General features: G+C 39.5%; 1 protein-coding gene across 25 annotated transcripts in view; it reads right to left on the bottom strand.

The window, feature by feature from the left end:
* Window positions 1-20,533, bottom strand: part of GRIA3 (glutamate ionotropic receptor AMPA type subunit 3) — a 375,939-nt gene that overhangs the window by 198,479 nt on the left and 156,927 nt on the right. The window lies entirely within an intron of this gene.

Raw genomic sequence — 20,533 nt, 5'->3', positions numbered from 1 at the left:
GCCAGGAATTCTTGGTTTCTTTTTAATTTACCTCAAGCAGTTACTGATTACCAACACCCTAGATCTATGCTGAATGGGAAACAGAGAAAAGATCTAATGCTTGAAGTTTTGGAATAACCCTTTAGGAGTAAGGGTATAAGAAGTTGGGAAGAACAGTATATATCTTAAAGTATGAAACACAGAATGGCACAAGGAGTTTCTATGTACTGGTTATTTAAGTATTCATGTTTCTAATTTATCATGTCTAAATTCTTCTGGTATGAATCCATAATTTCAGTATAATCTCATCAAGTATAGACATTTTATTGGGATGTCATCAAAAGCAGATCCTTTCTTCCCATAAATTGAATTGTTTTTCATTTATATTTAGATAATGACTAATGGGAATGGGTAACGGGGATGATTTGCAAAGCCAAAATGATCTGTAGAGTAACAGTTTAACCATTACAAGAGTAGAGAATGGAGGAAGATTGTGCTGCCCTTTGAACACATTCTGGGTTCTGTGATGCCTCAGGCTCACCCTGTAGCGTAAGCAGGCTGCGGTTGGGAAAGTTCCTCACTGCACCAGAGAAAATGATATTGACATTTGGAGAGCACGCTTCAGGGAGATGGCTGCAGTGACTCAGCCGGTCATTACGACTCTTTTGTGTGCTGGGTGTATGCAGGAAGAAGATACAAATGAGACTCAAGCACTTGGTAATTTCCAAATGAGCAATTTCAGCACAGGAGCTCAAAATTACAGATCAGAGAAATTGCTATTGCTTTAAATGTTAATTCTTACTTTTTTTAAAAAACCAACCACGCATATTTTTTTCTCGGATTTACATTTCCGTGTGGGTTTTCTATGTGCTTTCTGCTTCAGTGGGAGTTGAGGGCACACAGTGGGCCAAGGCATGAGATTAAAAAACAAACACAGGAAGAAAGAGATTAAAGCATTCGAAAATCTTTCTTAAGCAATGTACAATAAGGCCTCATCATTTTGAATCTCACTAATTAAGAATTTATGAAAATTCAGCAAGGACTGAGTTGAATTCTAGTTCTGTACTATTTATGAAGAAATTTTTGGCTGAATAGTAAGGGGGTCTTTGATATATTTAAAGTAAACTTTTTAAAAAAGGCCCTTTAGCAAAATACAAGTTTTTCCTGTGTTGAGTCAAAATCTGCATTCTTGGAATTTCTTAATCAGGGTTAAGGAGGTCTGTGAGCTTGAATTGAAAAAAAAATCAATTTATTATCTTTATTTTCTCTGACCTCTAACTGAAACCTAGCATTTCCTTCACTAATGAATATATTCAATAAATAAATTACAGTAGTATTCTCTTCACCTGACTGGCAAAGGGGTCCGTGGAACAAAAAAAGGTTAAGAACCCCTGTTGTAACCTCTACTCATTAATCTTATTGAACCTTTTGGGGTGACACAGAACAAATTTAATCCCTTTTCCATGTGACAGTCCTTCACATATTTGAAGTCAGTAGAATGTCTCCCTTTAATCTTCTTTACTTCAGCCTGAAGATGTTCCAGTCCTTCAACCATTGCTTATATGATATGATGACAGTTTCCCTCACTGTTCTGTCCTCTGGATATTTGTCTATATTTTATTGATTCTGATAATCCAGATGTGATCTGACCAGTCTAGATGACAATGGGATTATTGCTTGCTTTGAACTGGATTGTCATTACAGCAGTCTGGGATTGCTAATATTTTAAAATAGCCACACTATATTGCTAATTCACATTAAGCTTGGGTTCAACTGGAACACGGCTGATCTCAATTTGCTCTGTGACCTTTGCTCTGTAACAACTCACCATCCATGTGTCTCTTTATTAAGTCCCTTATCTCACCCCAGCCCTTACTTTTCCTTTATTTTCATGTTTGTTTAAACCTGAAAAATGGTCATACTCACTTGTTCAGTACTCTCCTTTTATGTACTCTGGGTGACTGCAGTCGTTTTACTTGGCACATATACCTTGCTACCTGCAAACTTTTCTGGATGACTCTCCCCCCCCCCCCCCCCACGAAGCTTCTGTTACTGACTTCTCTTTCATTTCCCCAGAGATAGGTAGATTAAATTCAAGGAAAATCAATTATAAGCAAGGGAGAATTTTTTAAATGGCTGTATCACAGACATTTAAAAATTCAAAATAAAATGGAATCAATAAATTATAGTAAATATACATGGAACACCATACTGCTGTCAAAAAGATAGGTCAATCTGTATATGTTAACAAGGAAAGAGATTTGCAATATACTGTTTTGTGGAAAAAACAAGCTGCAAAATACATTTCAAGTTTATTCTCACCTTTGCAAAAAATGCATACATTTATGTAAGTATAGAATAATCTGAAGGAATTGGCAGTAGTTATCTGAGATGTAGGATTATCAAAAATTTCCACCTTCATTGTCATTTATTTATATAATGTTGACTAATTTATAAGATAAAGGTATTATTTTCTTTAAGTACCAAAAAAAAAAAACAATAAAGATTTAGAAATACAACTCATGCTGTCCTCTTAGACTGTAAGACTTAGACCATAAGTTCCTGGAAGACCTAGATAACAGATGAGTGCTCCCTTATGCTACCTACTGACACAAATGAAAGACCTTTTAATAAACACTGATCTTACAGACCTTTCTAGATTTTTTTTCTTTGAACCACATGAATGATTATCTGTTCAAAATTTAAATAGAAAAAATGCACTGATGTTTTAATGAGCTTGGGTCTGGGTCCTCCTGGGCTGAACTCATATTTTCTGAGCAAGGTAGAATTATGGCTCAATACTACAGTATCTTTTACCATGCAGAGTTTCTCTGTGTCTGCTTGAGTATGGCTGTATACTCAAGAACCCTGGGGGAAATGATTACCTCACCAGTAAGGAGAAATAAAGAAAAGTTTATTTGTTTTCATAACCAACTTACTGTAGTTTGACTGTTCCATGTTGCAACTGACCAAAGAGAGTAAATATGAATTTGAGGGATAATGAAAGAAAAGTTTGGCTCCAGAGACAGAGCCAAAGCAGGCGTTGATGCTTGTAGGAGGTGAGATGCATAACAAAGCTCTTGGCTTTGTAAAAATAAGCCTGCTGTTTTAGCAGCTTCAAAATTGTCCTCAACTCTGTGTGAGATTTAACATGTTCAAGTTTGTAACACCAAAACTACTTTTATTTGAGCAGTAAATTCTCTCATCCTGATTCCAGACCACCGTATGCTGTCCACCTTCTTTTTCTTTCCCATTTTAAAGAATGGGAGTTATCACATAGGGAATAGGGGTTATATTATACAGTCTTTTGCATTTGTCTTCTTAACAGAGTGTGTAATCACCAGGGTAGCCTTAAAAAAATTGATGCCTAAGTTCCAACTTGATCCAGTTAAATCAGAATCCTTGGGGTGGAAGATGATTCCTGGATTTTCTTTTTTTCTTAAACTCTTTTGGTGATCCTCATGTACAGCCAGGGTTGAGAACCACTGACCTACCTGAAGGGCTACCCAAGTCTGTTTACTTAGGTATCCTTCATGACCAGCAGAGAGGTCTGGTTGAGAAAGGTACCATTCAAGAATAGCTCTACACCACCTAGGAATAAGCAAACAAAGATGCAGAGGCAAAAGGGAAGAGTCCACAGTTACAAATAGCCTCTTCCTGCAGTAGATGAGGAAACTGGGAACGTTGAGTATGTGGAAAGAGACCCTAATGTACTCAAAACACTACAAATGTCTTCCTTTCTGATTGTAAAATTAATATACACTCATTTTGGACATTGTGAGAACACAAAAAGGGTAAAAAATAAGATAAAAAGTATGAATGACTGTCCCTCTGGGATAACCACTGTTAATATTCAATGTATTTCTTTCCATTCTATTTTTTTAAAGATTTATTTATTTCTCTCCCCTTCCTCCCTCCCCCCAGTTGTCTGCTCTCTGTGTCTATTTGCTGTGTGTTCTTCTTTGTCTGCTTCTGTTGTTGTCAGCGGCTCAGGAATCTGTGTTTCTTTTTGTTGCATCATCTTATTGTGTCAGCTCTCCGTGTGTGCGGCACCACTCCTGGGCAGGCTGAACTTTGTTTCGTGCTGGGCGACTCTCCTTACAGGGCGCACTTCTTGCACATGGGGCTTCCCTACGCCGGGACACGTACACTCCTTTCGTGCATCAGCACTGTGCGTGGGCCAGCTCCACATGGGTCAAGGAGGCCTGGGGTTTGAACCACGGACCTCCCATGTGGTAGACAGACACCCTAACCACTAGGCCAAGTCCGCTTCCCTCCATTCTATTTTATATACATATATAGTATGTATATAAACTTATTTTAAACTCATGAATGCTTATTTTATTAAAATAGGTTGTATTTTTTATGTCCCACTTTTTAAAAATTTAACATTATATCATGACAATTTTCTTATGTTATTAAATATTATCTAAAACATTTTTAGATGGCTACATAATATCCCATCATTTGGAAGAACTGTAATTTATTCAACCATTTCCCTATACGAACATTTCACTTGTTTCCAATATTCCCTATTATAAGTAATGCTGTTATGACAACCCTGATACATGTCTGCTTTTACTTGTAGAATAAATGCTTAGAAGTAGGAATATTGGGTCAAACATTTTCAGGCATTTTTAAGGTCCTTGAGGAATACTGACAAATTACCCTCTAGAAAGGTTGTGCCACTTTGTTTCCATTTGCAGAATATGAGAATACATGTCTTTATGTCCCTTTCCCAGCACTGAATTTGCCCATTTAATAGGTAAGTTAAAAAAGTTCTTTTTTTTGTTATCATTTCTTTGATTATTAATGAAGTTTTTGACTTTTTCATTTTTTTTCATTTTGTGGCCATTTTTATTTCTTATTTTGAGAAATGCCTGTTAATTTACCTTGTGCACATTCCTATTTGATGATTTTTCTTTGTTGTTTTTAAATTTATTTTTATTTATTCCTCTCCCCTTCCCCCCACCCCCCAACAGTTGTCTGTTCTCTGTGTCCATTTGCTGCGTGTTCTTCTTTGTCTGCTTCTGTTGTTGTCAGCAGCATGGGAATCTGTGTTTCTTTTTGTTGTGTCATCTTGCTGAGTCAGCTGTCCTTGTGTGCGGCGCCATTTTTGGGCAGGCTGCACTTCCTTTCGCACTGGGCTCCTCTCCTTATGGGGCACACACCTTGCGCATGGGGCTCCCCTACACGGGGGGCACCCCTGCGTGGCAGGGCACTCCTTGCACGCATCAGCACTGCGCATGGGCCAACTCCACATGGGTCAAGGAGGCCCGGGGTTTGAACTGCGGACCTCCCATGTTGTAGATGGACACCCTATCCATTGGGCCAAGTCTGCTTCCCCTATTTGATGTTAATGTCTAACTGATTTATGAGAGTCTTTACATATGTGTCATTTATATTTTAATGCAATTTATTTGACTTTTAATGTTTGTGATGCAGTTTTGTTTTTATTAAATATTTATTTTATTTATTTATTTCCCTCCTCCCCCATTGTTGTTTGAGCTCTCTGTCTGCTCTCTGTGTCTGTTCATTGTGTGCTCTTCTTATTTTTAGGAGGCATCAGGAACCGAACTCAGGACCTCCCATGTGGTAGGCTGGTGCCAATCACTTGGGCCACCTCTGCGCACTGCTTGTTTAGTCTTTCATTGTGTTTCCTTGTTTTGTCTCTGCATTGTGTCAGCTGTGATGCAGTTTTGATGAACAGAAGTTTAACAATTCATGAAATTCTTGTTGATAAAAAAAATTATGTGAAATGGACACAAATGAACATTTCTCTTCCACTCTTACTCTAGTGCTCACCTGGGCTTTAAGCTCAAACCTTATGTTAACCACTCTCCCCATGTTTTAAAACTTCCTTGGTCTTCTTGGTGTTTCAGATACATTTTTCTTGAATATCATGGCAAGATAAGGGAATGAGGAAGTAAGATACGTAATGTGAAGATGCTTTCTGAGACAGAAGTGAAATGCAGAAAAATAGAGGTGGAAGAAAGAGAGATGATGCATCTTCTTCAGTTATTTTGTGTAACATTTTGTCAATGGCTAAAAATTCTGCTATACAAAAATCTGAACTCAAAACTTCAGATTCATATTACATATATTACATATTGCTAAAGTGTAATTTCTTTTTAAAATAATTCATATAAAGATTCCCATAGCATATTTGAACCCACTTTTTGTTGTTTTTGTTTTAACTTGATTAAATAATTTTGGTTTCCACTAAACTCAATATAGTGATTGTGCAAATTTGAGATGCTAATGCAGAAACTCTTCTGTATATGAGGAGCTTGAGAAGGGAAGATCAAGAAACCCCCTGTATTTCCATATGGATGTTACTGGGTGAATTTTATAGGCTAGGATAAAAACAAATATTCACTTGCACCCAGCCCAATTTACCCTTAGCAAATTAAGATTTCCCTGAGATCTTCATTCGTCATAATTTTTTTGTTTCTCTTTAATGAAGCACTGACCCTCTTTAAACCTTCTCTTCCTTGCAGTTGCATTATTACGATGAGCCCTTAGTTAATATGTGGAGTCAGGAAACAGAATATGCCTCCAGCTTCCCAGTTCTGCACCCTCTTTTTTCTCCCCCAGTATACCTTCTCCCCCAATCCAAATAAAACTCTTTAATCATACTAGACTACTCATAAGTGATAATAGCTTCAATTGTGACTCCATCCATGAGGGGTTTATATGTTAAACTACAATCAAAGCTTTGTAGTTCATATTTTAGACTATAAAATTTTCTAAATTTTTAGTTATCTTTTGTTTTACATTATGGTTTACATTTTAGCCTATACATTTTTACATATTTTTGGTGTAATTGAACATGTCCTATATCCATCATTGCATGATCTTGTGGAACACTTCCACTGCCGCCCAGTTACACTGATTCCATGTATTCAACACCTCTTTCCCCCTCCCCTCAGGGCCCACCATGACAATCAACCTTCATTACTTGAAGGACCATATTCAGTGATACTTGTAACAATGTTGAGAGTCTGACATACATGACTGCCCTAACCCATTGGGAGCCACCAATTCTCTCAAGAGATACACTTCCCTCTGTTTGAGAACATCAGTCCTCCCCAGGATGCGCGTATACATTCAATCTCATTGTATGGGTCTCTATCCAATGATATAACCCACTATGACAAAATGAGCACTCACACACTCCCTAGAAGCTTGCCATGTGTCAGAGGTCCCCCCTTAAGCATCATAAACAGGTAACCTTCCATATTTTCTAAAGAGTTTCTCTACAATATAATTTCAACCACATACCTGACAATCTCCTATGTTCAAATGTTCCCCCCACCCTCCCTCCAATTTCTTGGGCCATCTGACCCATCCTCCCATCCCTAGCCCCCCTCAAGCCCACAAAGCTCCACCCAAAGGTATCCCTATGCCCCTATTTTATCACTTCCCTGTGCAAATACTTACCGCTGGCTTATCATAGATTGTATAGTCTAAAATATAAACCATAATGTAAACCCAAATGGAACCATGTTTGAAAACTATTGTTTCAATATATGTACATCAGCTGCAGCAAATATAATATGAACATGTAAAAAGATCATTGCTGGGAAAAGGACAGAGGGTTTGATGTTGGATATGTGGGAGTACCATATGTTGTATATGTGAATTACTGTGATCTAAAACTTATGTGAGGACAAACTTAATAATTAGGAAAAAAAGAAAGGATATAGACACTGAGGAAGAAATGGAAGAAATCACCTTGCCACTGTACATACAGGGCAACACCTACAGCAGTGATGAAAGGCAAAATGTCAAAAACAAAGCTTTTTCATTTTTTGATACCCCAATTTATTTTTCCTTTATTTAGTTTTTCTAAATTACAATGTATTCTATATCTAACCTTTAAACCCATCATTATATTCCATTTTACTATTAATGGAACCTGGCAATATATTGAAGAAGTTTTGGACTACAGAGAGGTTCAACTATGGCGGGGGAGGAGCACTTGTGTGGGGTGTTATTGGTGGGGGGCACATGGTTGCAAGGTAGTTCTCCAGGGCATTTGTACAGGGTACATAGAAAAGTTTGGATATTTTCATAGTGGTTTCAGTTGGAAACAACAGCTGAGAGAGTGCTGAGTTCCTGGCCAGGGAAGCTCTGTCACATTCCCCAGTGGAACAGCAAACACCCCATAAGTGCAATGGCAAAGACCAACAAAGATGGATGGTCCAATAATGAGCCCTTGATACTGATGGCTCCGAATATGAACCTGTGTGCCTCCAATATGAACTAGGCCTAGAGCTTCAGAGTGCCTAAGAATTACCTCCTGAGAACCTCCATGTTGCTCAAATGTGGCCACTCTCTAAGCCAAACTCAGTATGTAGATGCATTGCCTGCCCCCCAGTGTGGGACATGACTCCCGGGGATGAGCCTCCCTGGTGCCCAGGGATGACTACTAAGTACCAGCTGATGATGTAACTAGAAAAATACCTTGAATAAAAGGATCACCTCAGATCGGCAGAATATCTCAGCCTACATGTAATATCAGGTGTTTAAAACTGCTTTTTGACTTTGGATAAAAGGAGGAAATGGAAAGGACAAGTGAGTTTATATGGCTATGAGTCTCCCAAAAAGAGTCGGGAGGTCATCAGAGGGGTGATGCTTATGCATGCCTCAGCAGGGTACCAGAGACAGGCACGGTAGATGGAAACCCAGGTACTGGTTCTCCTGAGGGCTGCAGAGACCCACAGATTCTATGGTCATGGCAGATGGCTCTGGAGTTCAGGGCCATGTCAGTTGGCCCTACTTTGGAATTTATGTTCCTGAGTGTGATGCAGTTGGACTCAGATATGACCTTTCTACACACGTTCCTTCTGTTACCTGTGGTTGGAGTTTGGGTTAGTGTATACTCAGGAGACCTGAATCTCTGGACTGTCCATGTGACAACCAGGCCCTGGGCCTCAGCAGACTTGTGGCTCCTACCCTCTGGTTTGCTGGACTTACCCTGGCCAGCTGACAGGGAGGTGAAGAGGGTCAACCACCACACCAGGGAGCAAAGAGTGCCTACAGCTGCCAGCAGGAGAATTGCATCCATCATCCATGTGGAATCTAAGCCCCATCTTGATGTAGAGGGGGACTGGACATAACCATCCCAGGATTCATAGGATGGAGTAATAGAGTATGGATTAGAGTGGACTTACTGGTGTTCTGCTGGGGAACTATTGTGATTAGTAAGGGACGAAATTGTAGTAGTGATGTGGAGAGGATGGCCATGGTGGCTGCTGATGGTAGGGAGATGGAAGAAGAGATATGGTGTGGGGGTATTTTCAGGATTTGGATTTGTCCTGGGTGGTTCTGCAGGGACAGATGCTGGAAGTTGTGTGTCCTGCCATGGCCCACTGGATGGACTGGGGGAGAGTGTGGACTACAATGTGGACCATGACCATGTGGTGCAGCAGTGCTCCAGAATATATTTGCCAGGTGCGGTGGATGTGCCGCGATGATGGAAGAGTTTGTTGATATGGAAGGGGTGGGGTTGCTGGAGTGGGGGGTATATGGGGACTTCATTTTTTGAATGTAACATTTAAAAGAAAATAAAGAAAATAAAGAAGAAAAAAATAAAATAAAAATAATAATTAATTAAAATTGAAAATTAAAAGCTTTGTAGTATAGGGGCAAATTCTAATTGGGGAAATTGCAGACAACAGCAACTGGGAGACTATTGTTTGGCAACTTAAGGTATTCCCAGTGTTCCAATATCCAACTTAAGAGGCAAGTATAGGATCCTAGCTAAATTTAATGTTGACCCTGAAACTGGCAGAGCATGTAATCATCTTGCCTTTTCTATTTTCTTCTTTAATCCTATCCTTCATCTTGAACATTGTCTCCCTGCTGGTAAATTATGTAGCTCCATTCTCCTTACCATAAGCTGAGAAAATATGGCCAAATAGATATGTCAGTCTTGTTGAGTGAAAGTAAACTTGCTTTGCATTGTCAGCTGAAAGGAAATTTAGAAGACCATCTGGAGTAGATTTGCTTAGCATCTAGAAAAAGCAGAATAAGCAAGTTTTCTGATCCTCAACCACACGAGTCTTGATATAAAAAAATAAAATAAAGATAAAAACAAACAACTGAACTCAACTGGAGTTTAGATTAAAGGGGATACATTAATATTTGTACATAATTCTTTCATGCTTCTGTTTGGTATCTAGATAATTATTCTTGGACAGGCTGCTTGCAAACTCAGAAAGGGCAGGAGTCATCTCAAAGTTGCTCTGTGTACTATTGAGCACGTAATAGATATCATCTGATGATTGATCATACCCACTAATAGGTTTCTTACATAATATTTTCTCACATGGCTTCTTAATCCCCTTGAAATCAGTAACTCCAGCATTGATCAATTGACTAAGGCTCCTAAACCAGTAAGTGGTGAGTTGTCTGGGTGTTAGCAGGTATTTTATAGACATCTGGAGAAGAGGGCTAACCATAGATCTCAACCAGAGAATTTACTTGCCAGCTCTGGTTGGATGTCAGGGTGCAGGTGGGCCTCACACATGGTTAAAAATGGATCCCAATTTTAGACTGGAGGATGGAGAGCTACCAACCAGCCATATTATACCTTTACCCTAGGTCCAATTTGTTCCAAATAGAACCTAGTAGCTACAAATAAGAAACTGATCTGCTGTCATGCCTCTCTCCTCCAGCAGAGGATGTACTTTGAATCAGTTCCCAGAAGTGGGTATATTTTGTGATGAGCATCCACACCCTGGGGTCCCTTTGTGCACAGTAATTCACATTATGGCCTATGCCTGTGGAGTAGTAATGTAAACTGATCCAGGTGAGACTTAAACTCAGGAGCTATGTGCTTGCGATCCATTAAACAAAAGTCTTCTCATTAGGAAAATAACTTATCTGGGTACATTCTTCCACATTCTCAATTTTTAGAAACAAGGCCAAGACAAACATATTAACATTTTCCAGAGAGAAGGAAAAGGGATGGGAAGTGGGGGAGAATTTATGCCTAAGAGGAAATGGTTCTAGAACTGATTGCAAAAGACTGTGGCTTGTTCTGTCTGTTGTGCCTGCCAGAGTGTGAAACTTCTTAATCCTGACACTACTATTGGAAGACTGTCAAAGGGAATATTAAGGGCCAGCTTTTGCCCAGAGAATACAGTGGGACCAAAGATATTATCCTGAGGAAATCAGAGAACAAGTTTCTCCCTGGAGGAAAAAATTCCCTTTGACTAAATGCTGTGATCTAAAAACTGCCTGGAAAATACCCATAGTGGGATGTGTATAACTCACAATCTAAAGAAAAAGTATTTTCATGTGCCACCTCTGTTCCTTAAAAAGTCATGCATAAAACCATCCCCAGGATGTTGGTTAGTTGTTTTCTTACGTTGAGTTTTTCCAGTGGGGATATGAGAGTGGATTTAGCAGTAGAGAAGAGGGTTACAGGATAATGTTTCATTTTGTCCAGGCCTTGGGTTCTGTGAAGAGTGGGTCAATCTTTCCTGAGAAGTCAGCCTATATAAGGGGACCAGAGTTCTCCCAAGTCTTTTAGAATTCTCAAATACGAAAGACAGAATTTAGTGATGCCCCCAATCTCTTTATTGTACAAATGAGGACACTGAGTTTCAGAGAGAGAAAATGTTTTAAACAAGGATAAATCCAAAACTTGACCATAACCATGACCCTTTTTTTGTTTTAACTTTATTATTATTAAATATACTAATTAGTAAGATAAAAATATATTTCTATCGTTCATTATGGATAAAGATTCATTTTGGTATCAAGCAAAAATTAAAATCCAACAGGAATACCCTGATTGTAGTTTTGCCTACAACACTTCTGTGACTTCCTTACAGGAGCCATCCCTCTTTCCTTCAATACCTTTGCAGAGCAGCCCACAAGTAAATTTGTATACTAAAGCAAAGCATTTTCTACCTCACATCTAGCAAGGGCTCCCATGTGGTCCTGAGGCTCACTCTAATCTATACCAGCTTTGAAGTCCTTGGCTTGACTAATCCTGCTCTCATGCAGGACAAAGTGTGCGATCATCTTTAATCTCTAGTGACTTTTTTCTAGCTGTTCTCCAAAATTGGAAAAGCCTCTCTCCCATTCCATAACCCTCTTATTCATTAGGACTAAGATAAAAATAAATCTCACCCAACAGATCACCTGATTGAGAGGATGGGAAATGAGGATTCCAAGGTCTCAAATCAACCTTCCATTAGATTGAGAAGCTTGAACTATGGAGGATGGCCACCATCTCTAAGGAGTTATGGTTGAATGCCTGCTTTATTTTTTTTCTTTATTTTATTTTGAATGTTACATTAAAAAAATATGAGGTGCCCATATACCCCCCACCCCACATACACCACCCCTCCCCCATCAACAAACTCTTCCATCATTGTGGCACATCCACTGCACCCGTGAATGCCTGCTTTAAATCACTGCTTGGAATGAGAGATTTATTTTTTTGTATTGATATATATAAATTCTTCACTTTCATCCATGATATTTTTAATTAACTGACTTTTCCTTCACTGTCAAATTTAAGGCAGGAGTAGAAACTAGCATTTATTCAGTACCAGCTCTGAGCTGAGCACTGTGCTAGGCATTTATGTACATTATCACTTTTAATTCTCCCAATGACCCTAAGCAGTAGGTAGTTATCACCAATTAGTAGATGAGGAAATTGAGCCACAGAGAAGCACATATTGATGAATAAGAGCCCCCAACTAGTAAATTTTGAAGCTCAAATCTATACCCAAGCCTGGTTTCTAAGCTCACACTCTTCTTTCCCTTTATCAGAAGCATGAAATCACTCTAATGGCTCATGAGAGAAGGAATCAGTGTTGTCTTACATGTTTCTCCATCTCAAGGAGGGTTCTAGAACACATTGTGTAATTACGTGAAGATGTCCCAGAATTTTTCAGGCCCACTAGGATGCATGCTCTGCAATCAACACTAAGTGATTACAGAAACACAGTCAAGAGTCTCTGGATAATGACATGTCTTCCATCAGTTAATCACTACCTTTAGAACTGAGCTGGAGTTAACTAGACTGGGCAACTTTATCATTGATTGGGTCCTTATTTATTTCTCACACTGTCTCTAATGGTCTCTCCTTCTAAAGCAGCCATTACTCCTGACTTCCCTTTTTGTGTCAAACTTCCTAGTTATAAAATCTGAACATCATTTTGACTCTTCCCTTGCCTTGAGCATACATGAAGTCCTATTGATTCATCCTTTGTGTGTCTGTCATTTTTTTTCATTCTCATTGCTACCAGCTATTTTGAAATTATTATTGATACATGCTTGAGTTACTGAAACAGTCCTTCCCCTTCCACCCAAGTTTCCTACTGAGGCAAGCTTTAACTTCCTCCTTTGATTATGTTATAGCCATGCTCATTCAAATGTACCTTCAAAAATTTCCCTCTACCCATAGGTTAAAGTTCAGAGCAGGTATTATAAATGTTTCAGATTTCTAGCAACCTAAGATTTACCTTCTAAAAAAGTCTAAGGGGCCCCAATAAACTGGATAAATTTGTTCTTATACCATTTGGGGACTCAATTTCCTCATCGGTAAAATGATATTTTATTTTAAGTGGTCCCCTTCAATTCTAAGTCTAGATTTGTATACATAGCTACTTTGGACAGTGTTTGGAGGGTGGATCAAGGGCATTCTATTCTGATAATAGATAAGACTAAGACTTAAATAAAAGGAATGACCACTGGAAAGGCAGACAGACAGAAAAAATATGTTTTTCAAAATTTCTGCTGACTTACCCTCTTGGTTTCCAACTAGTGTTTCACTTGGAATTTGATAGTTTGGCTAGACAATAGGGTATAAAGCAAAGAGATGCAAACAAAAGCAATCCCACCATTTGGCCCAGCCTCTTTTGCAACCAAAAGCATGGGTTACTAAGAAGGCTAGCTGGACAACATGGAGGAAAATTCTAAGCCTGGCCAAGAGGGAAGCTAATGGACCCTATCCATCAACCTCACGGCCTTGGCTCCATTTAGCAAGGGGGTCTACCCAATTGAGCTAACTATTTGCAAAGGACAAACAACTATATGACTGGCTAAATTTGGGGGTGTTCTAGCAGACTAAAATCTGGGATGTTGACAGAGAGAAAGCCTCGGGTCATTTAGAGTTAAGATGCTGACTCTAATGATGGATTCCTGGGAAACTTCAATGGTTAAAAATTTATATGAATAAAACAAATCTAAATAGACATCATGTAGCTAATCATCATAATCATTGGGTAAGTGGAGGGATGAACTCGCCATGCCCAAAAGCTTCTTGTGCTCATTCAGGAAAATTTCTCAGTGACAGAATTTAACAAAATGGCTAAATGAGATTCTCTCAGCAGGAGATTTGATCCCACTGGCCAATGTGCTAGGCCTCATTTTGAGGGATAGCTGGAGTTATAAGGTCCTGTATAGATGAAACTATTTATCAAGCTCCCCAGGACAGTTAGGTAACAAGCTTAAGAAGGCAAGGATGGTGGACAAGAGGGAAACACCTATGATGGAGTATTTTTTTCAGCTTGGACACCCTACCACAACCAAAAAGTGGGTCAGTCCAGAAAGACTTGTTTCTAAAGTCACTATGGTGTATGGTTGTGGAGTCAATCCAGATCTTCATGTAGGCCTAATTTTAAAGCCATCTTAAATTTGCCAGAGGGTGTTCAAACACTGTTTGACAATCCCCTTAAGCCATAAAACATGTTTATATTTTGGATTGAAACCACATAATCATAATGCTCTGGAATCTTCTCTTTTTTTGTCTTTATTTATTCAATGTTACATTAAAAAAATATGAGGTCCCTATATACCCCCCACCCCCCTCACCCCACTCCTCCCCCCATAACAAAAACCTCCTCCATCATCATGAGACATTCATTGCATTTGGTGAATATATCTCTGAGCACCGCTGCACCTCATGGTCTACACTATAGCCCACACTCTCCCACAGTCCACCCGGTGGACTATGGGAAGATATACAATGTCCGGTAACTGTCCCTGCAGCACCACCCAGGACAACTCCAACCCCCGAAAATGCCCCCACATCACATCTCTTCACCCCACTCCCTACCCCCAGCAGCCTCTGGAATCTTCTTAAGGCACCCTTCCTATCTGCAGTGTTCAGCTATGCAAATATCAACATAACAGAACATCCTGTAAACCAAATAACAATGTTCTTTAAAGTTTATTAGCTATTTTGAACAACTAACACAATAAGCAATGCTGAAGAGAAAAGGATTCAGGAATTACTGTAGAAGGAAAATGAAGAAACCAATTTCTCCAGTAAATTTATGTCTTAAAACCCCCAGAAGTTAAACATCTTGTACCTTAAAGGGGAAATGAACATGCTGTGTCCAGTCTGGCACTGATGCACTAATGAAATCTAGAGTCTCTTCAGTGGATACGTTGTTCTCCACTGAGGAGTCAAATGGTGCAAAAGGCATATAGCCTACAAATTTAAAATTGCAACACCTGTGCAACTTAGCTGGCTGGCCCCACTTGGATAGAAGATTGTTTTATCCACCATGAAATAAATTGATTGTGCCTTGGATGATATAGCTGCTTTCATTGTCTTAAGCACTGATGCAGATCACAGCATGAGTAATATGGCAGCAGCAGCCATTCAGAACCACTGTGAAAATGGATGTGATGTATGGAGTGGCTAGACTCAAAATGAGTTTGGCCTGCATGGTTGGTTTCAGGCAGCATGGTAGGTGCCCAGGGAGGCTTATTCCAGTAACCCAGGTCCAAAGAAAGATAATCTATGCAAAGGTTCACATTTACCACACCCTCTACTGAGCTCTGGCTGCACTTTTAAAGGATTCTTTTTGCCTCAGTATTAGAGGTTACCATTGCTAACTGCTAAGAAGAGAGGTTGATGTGCCACAATCCTTATTCCACACAGCCCAGTTGGATTTAACTCATTCAGAAAGGTGGCATTGGTTCTTGCTACTTAAAGTGTGGACCTTAGACCAGCATGTCAATTATGGAGAAGGCTTTAAAGATACTATCCTCTAGGGAAATGGATGCGGCTCAAGCAGGTGGGCTCCTGTTTACCATATAGGAGGTCCAGGGCTTGATGCCCAGGGCCTTCTGGTGAAGGCAAGCTGGCCCATGAGGAGTGCCACCCCATGTGGAAGTGCCACCCCACATAGGAATGCTGCCCTGTACAGGAGTGCCAGCCAACACAGACAGCTGATGCAGCAAGATGAGGCAACAAGAGAAAGAGAGTAGAGAGGATAAGAGACACAGCAGAACAGGGAGCTGAGGTAGCACAAGAGAATGATTGCCTCTCTCCCACTCTGGAAGGTCCCAGGATCGGTTCCCAGAGCCACCTAATGAGAATACAAGCAGACACAGAAGAACACAGTGAATGGACACAGAGAGCAGACAATGGGGAGGGGGGAGGAGAGAGAAATGAATAATAAATAAATATTTAAAAAGGAAGATACTATCCTCTACAACTTTGTTTCTTAAAATACAGTCTATAGACCAGCAACATCAACATTACCAAGGGAGTTTCTTAGAAATGAAGACTCTCAGGTCCCACCCAGACTTACTGAACCAAAATATACATATAATATGCTCACCAGCTGATTTGTAGGCACACTAAAGTTTGACAGGCACTGATTTGTTCATTATTGTACATCTAGTGAGAACCACTCTTTGGCTGGCTAACAGATGAGTAATTAAATGGGAGGGAATGTCCAGGCTGAGGTGCAGGTTATGGATGGGAAGTGAACAGTGTAGGAGTCCAGGTCTGGGTCAAACTTCTTGTCAATGTGCTGAAAGGCTCTATTATATGCTGAATAGCAAGTCAGGGTCTCATTTACTGGGGCTATTCTAACACTCCAATCAAGGAAGCCCCAGGTAATATCCTAGTATTACTGGAAGGAACTCTTCACTACTCATTCCAAATAGGCCAAAAAAGATCTTGGAAGAGAGACTAAAGAACATAGTGGCTTCCCATGTAGGTAGAAATGACTCCAGGTAGGGAAGACTTTGAGTCTTCCTGTAGTAGGGAGGAGAAAAGGATTCAGAGGACTGCACCAGTCCTAGGTTCCTGAGAAGCATGAAGGCTGTAAATACCTTATGGGAAATGCTTGAACCTTCTCAGAGGTGAGGAAAGGAGAAATAAAGCCACAAGAGCAAGAACTGCAATATCATTACCCCTCAGTTGTATCTCTGCCCTACTAAACTGCTGCTGTTTGACTCCAGTTTTTGAAATGCTCCTGAATTTTGCCTCTAGTGGATATGGCCAAAGAACAAATTTCATAAATCTCACATCAAAGTTTACTATCTTAAAACCATCTAGTTTTTGCTCTTCTTGGACCAACCCAAAATCCACATGACAATGCGAAGATAAATACCATCTCCTGAGAGCATCCTGCCCCTAAAAAATTTAGTCAGCAAGACCTATGAAGCTCTGCAAAATTTTATAGATGGTGGGATATTTATACTGAGAAAAAAGACTGAAAGTAGCCCTCAAGGTGCCCTACTGTTATTTCAAGGGTAAAGTTTCTGGGAAGACTTTATCCTGGCTTAGCCTTGATTACGGCTGCATGGAGATGAGAGGCTTATGAACTGTTTCCTGCCCCTAGAGCCTGCCAGTCCCCCGTGCCATTTTAATTTGAGCTTTTTGGATTGGAATATAATGAGCAAGCAAGAGAGGTTAATTATCCTAATTAGAAAAGAAGTGAAACAATGGCCCTTCTAGGTCAAGCAATTGGACAAACCTCCCCTGGCTTCCAGCTTTGGGCATTAACTAGCCACTTGAATGCCAGAGGATACACAAAGCATCCCACCCAATCCTCTGCCAAAGTCCTTGGAGTAAGATAGAGGAGAATTCTTTTCAGGGAATGGTGTGTGATCAGCCTGTGCCCCAGGGTCAGAGAAAGAGTTATCTGGAGGTGGGAGATATGTGGGCACAGCTGGATGGGGACAAGTATGTTGGTCCAATGCTAAACTTCCCTACTCTGCCTGGGATACCAAGTAAGCTCAATGCAGCTTGGAGAGATAATTGCTGTTGTAATCACTTAAAGACATATGTATCCATCCTAGGATGCCTCTTGACATCCTATCTTCAGATGGTGGAGGATGTGATGCTATCTTTCTGGAAAGTAAACTCCTCTGGACAGAGGATGCTGGTACCTCTTCAATCAATATTTTGTTGTTAGATTTTCAATGATTTCCAGATGCAACGCTTCCCTTTACTTCTACTCTCTAAAGTACCATCTATTTTTCAAATAGTTCCATACTGCCACCAATATAGAACATACTTTTGATGTTGTATGTGAAAGTTCTTTGCACAGTGTCTGGTACATAGTAGGTGTTCACTAAATGTTAGTTTACTCCCTTCCTTCATATTAGAGAAGAGTGTACCTGGGACCCTGCCATAATAGTTACTTGTTTTGCCTTCTGGACCTTGAATTGGTATACATGATATCTGATCACTTTGTGATCTGGTAATATAAAGAAAGGGAAGCTTAAAGTCTATGATAAAACTAGAGAAGTGATGGTATATTAAAGATCAAACATGACAATTAGCCAGGCAGATCCAACAGATATGTCCAGTATTGCCTTTGAATTATCCATATAACCAAGGGATGAATATGAAAAGAACTTAAGCTTCTTCCTTCAAAATGGGCCTCAGCTTGTTGAATTATCAATCTGTAGGTCTATTACTATTTGTCTTATTCACATAGAATAGTCCAGGAACATTAAGAACAGTGACTCCTAACAGAATGATAGAGAAAGTGGAGTTCTCAAGAGACCATTTAGTCTACTCAGCCCTGCTTGTTCCATCTCCCATTTTCAGTTGTATTGTCTACCTGCTCTTTAAAACTTGTTTTTAATTATTTGCAATAGGGATCCAAGATATGAATAGTAGCTAACAGTGAATACATTTAAACTCATTTATATTACATTTCGAAAAATTTTTATACTTGTATTTGAATATGTGTCTATATGACTAGGGGATGAATTTAACTATAAAGACTTGGTATCGGAGGAAATGGGAAACTTTCTCCAGTTTCTTACACTTTTTGCTTGTGCAGTTTCTTCTTGCAACTCTCTCCATGTTCATCTCTCAGACTTATACAAAATTGCCATAAGTGTAGAACTGCCCTCCTCCAAAAATCTCCCCAGTGCAGAGGAGGTGGCTGTCAGGTTTCTTTTTTTTAAAGAAGGTTTAGATTACATAAATGCTACATCAAAAATATAGGGGATTTCCATATACCCCACTTCCTGCCCCTCCCATACTTTCCCACATTAACAACATCCTTCATTAATGTGGTATATTTGTTACAATTGATGAACACATATTGAAGCATTGCTAATAACCATCAACTATAGTTTATAGTTTACACTTTGTTGAATGGAAAGTACACAAAGAACATTTGGGATATCAAAAAAGTATTGAAGAATAATGGATACTGATAGTCAAACTCAAAAGCAATATTTGGCAGTGTGGATAACCAATCCCTTATAATTGGGCAAGGATAATAAATATATCATTTGGTTATCAGGAGACAAGTCTTCCAAAGCCTTAGTTCTTATTATTATAAACTAGTGAATATTGCAGAATCTTTCTTGGCTTCCAAGGATCTTGTGATGTCTCAGTATCATCGTTCTGAGCATAGGAATTCATTGCCTATGACTGTAGAAGTCAGAAGTGGAGGCAATTAACCAAATGTGTTCTGACACTGGAGCATCCAAAAGAAGCTGTCACTTTCACTAAATCCCTGACATCACTTGCTGTTTTCAAAATCACTTGTGTCTTTCCTAAAAACTCTGGGCAGGAATTCTGGCTCTTTGAAGATTCTGGCCCATCCAGCTTTGATTGATTGATATTTTTTGCTACGAAAAGAAAGCTAGATGCTATCGTGGAATCTGAAATTAGAGCAGATACATGGTATACTTATATTGGATTATCTTTGGATTTAGCACTCAAATTGGGGCCTTTTGGGCTGGGGGAAGATCCTCTGAAGAGAAAGTACCTGAAGTGACCCCGGATTTTCTCTGAGGTATGGTAGTCAGAAGTCTGGGTAGAGTGGTTGAGATTGGGGGCCAAAGAACATGCCTTATTGCAAAGAGTGGTAGTAAACCAGACTGACTCTTTCTTAAACCAGTAACAATGCAAAGCATGAAGCAGAGAGAACTTTAAGATGAGGAATGGACCTTTATCTAGAGTCTTCCCAGATGCACATCGTTTCCTTAAAACATTTAAATTTTAAAGTGTGTGTCCTTATAAATGGGTGACAAACAAGTCCAGGCAGTATATGCCCTTCTGGATGAATTAAACATTTTAATTCACATTAACATCCTTTCCTGCATACAGCACATTGCCACCTAAATCAAGGTGACATATATTCCTTGGAAATAACATCTCATTTCTCTGGATGGTCCCTGGCCAGGAAGACCTAAGTCTTCTTTCCTGGAGTAAAGCACTGCTTTGAAAATAAGAGATTAATTGTATCACTTGTCTGGTTTGGTCAAACAACACATCTAGATCCTGGCCACCACTGAGTAATTCTGA

Source organism: Dasypus novemcinctus, chromosome X, assembly GCF_030445035.2.
Source record: "Dasypus novemcinctus isolate mDasNov1 chromosome X, mDasNov1.1.hap2, whole genome shotgun sequence".
Taxonomy (NCBI): domain Eukaryota; kingdom Metazoa; phylum Chordata; class Mammalia; order Cingulata; family Dasypodidae; genus Dasypus; species Dasypus novemcinctus.
Note: the sequence above shows the minus strand (reverse complement) of the source record. Positions and strands in the feature narration are given on the sequence as shown.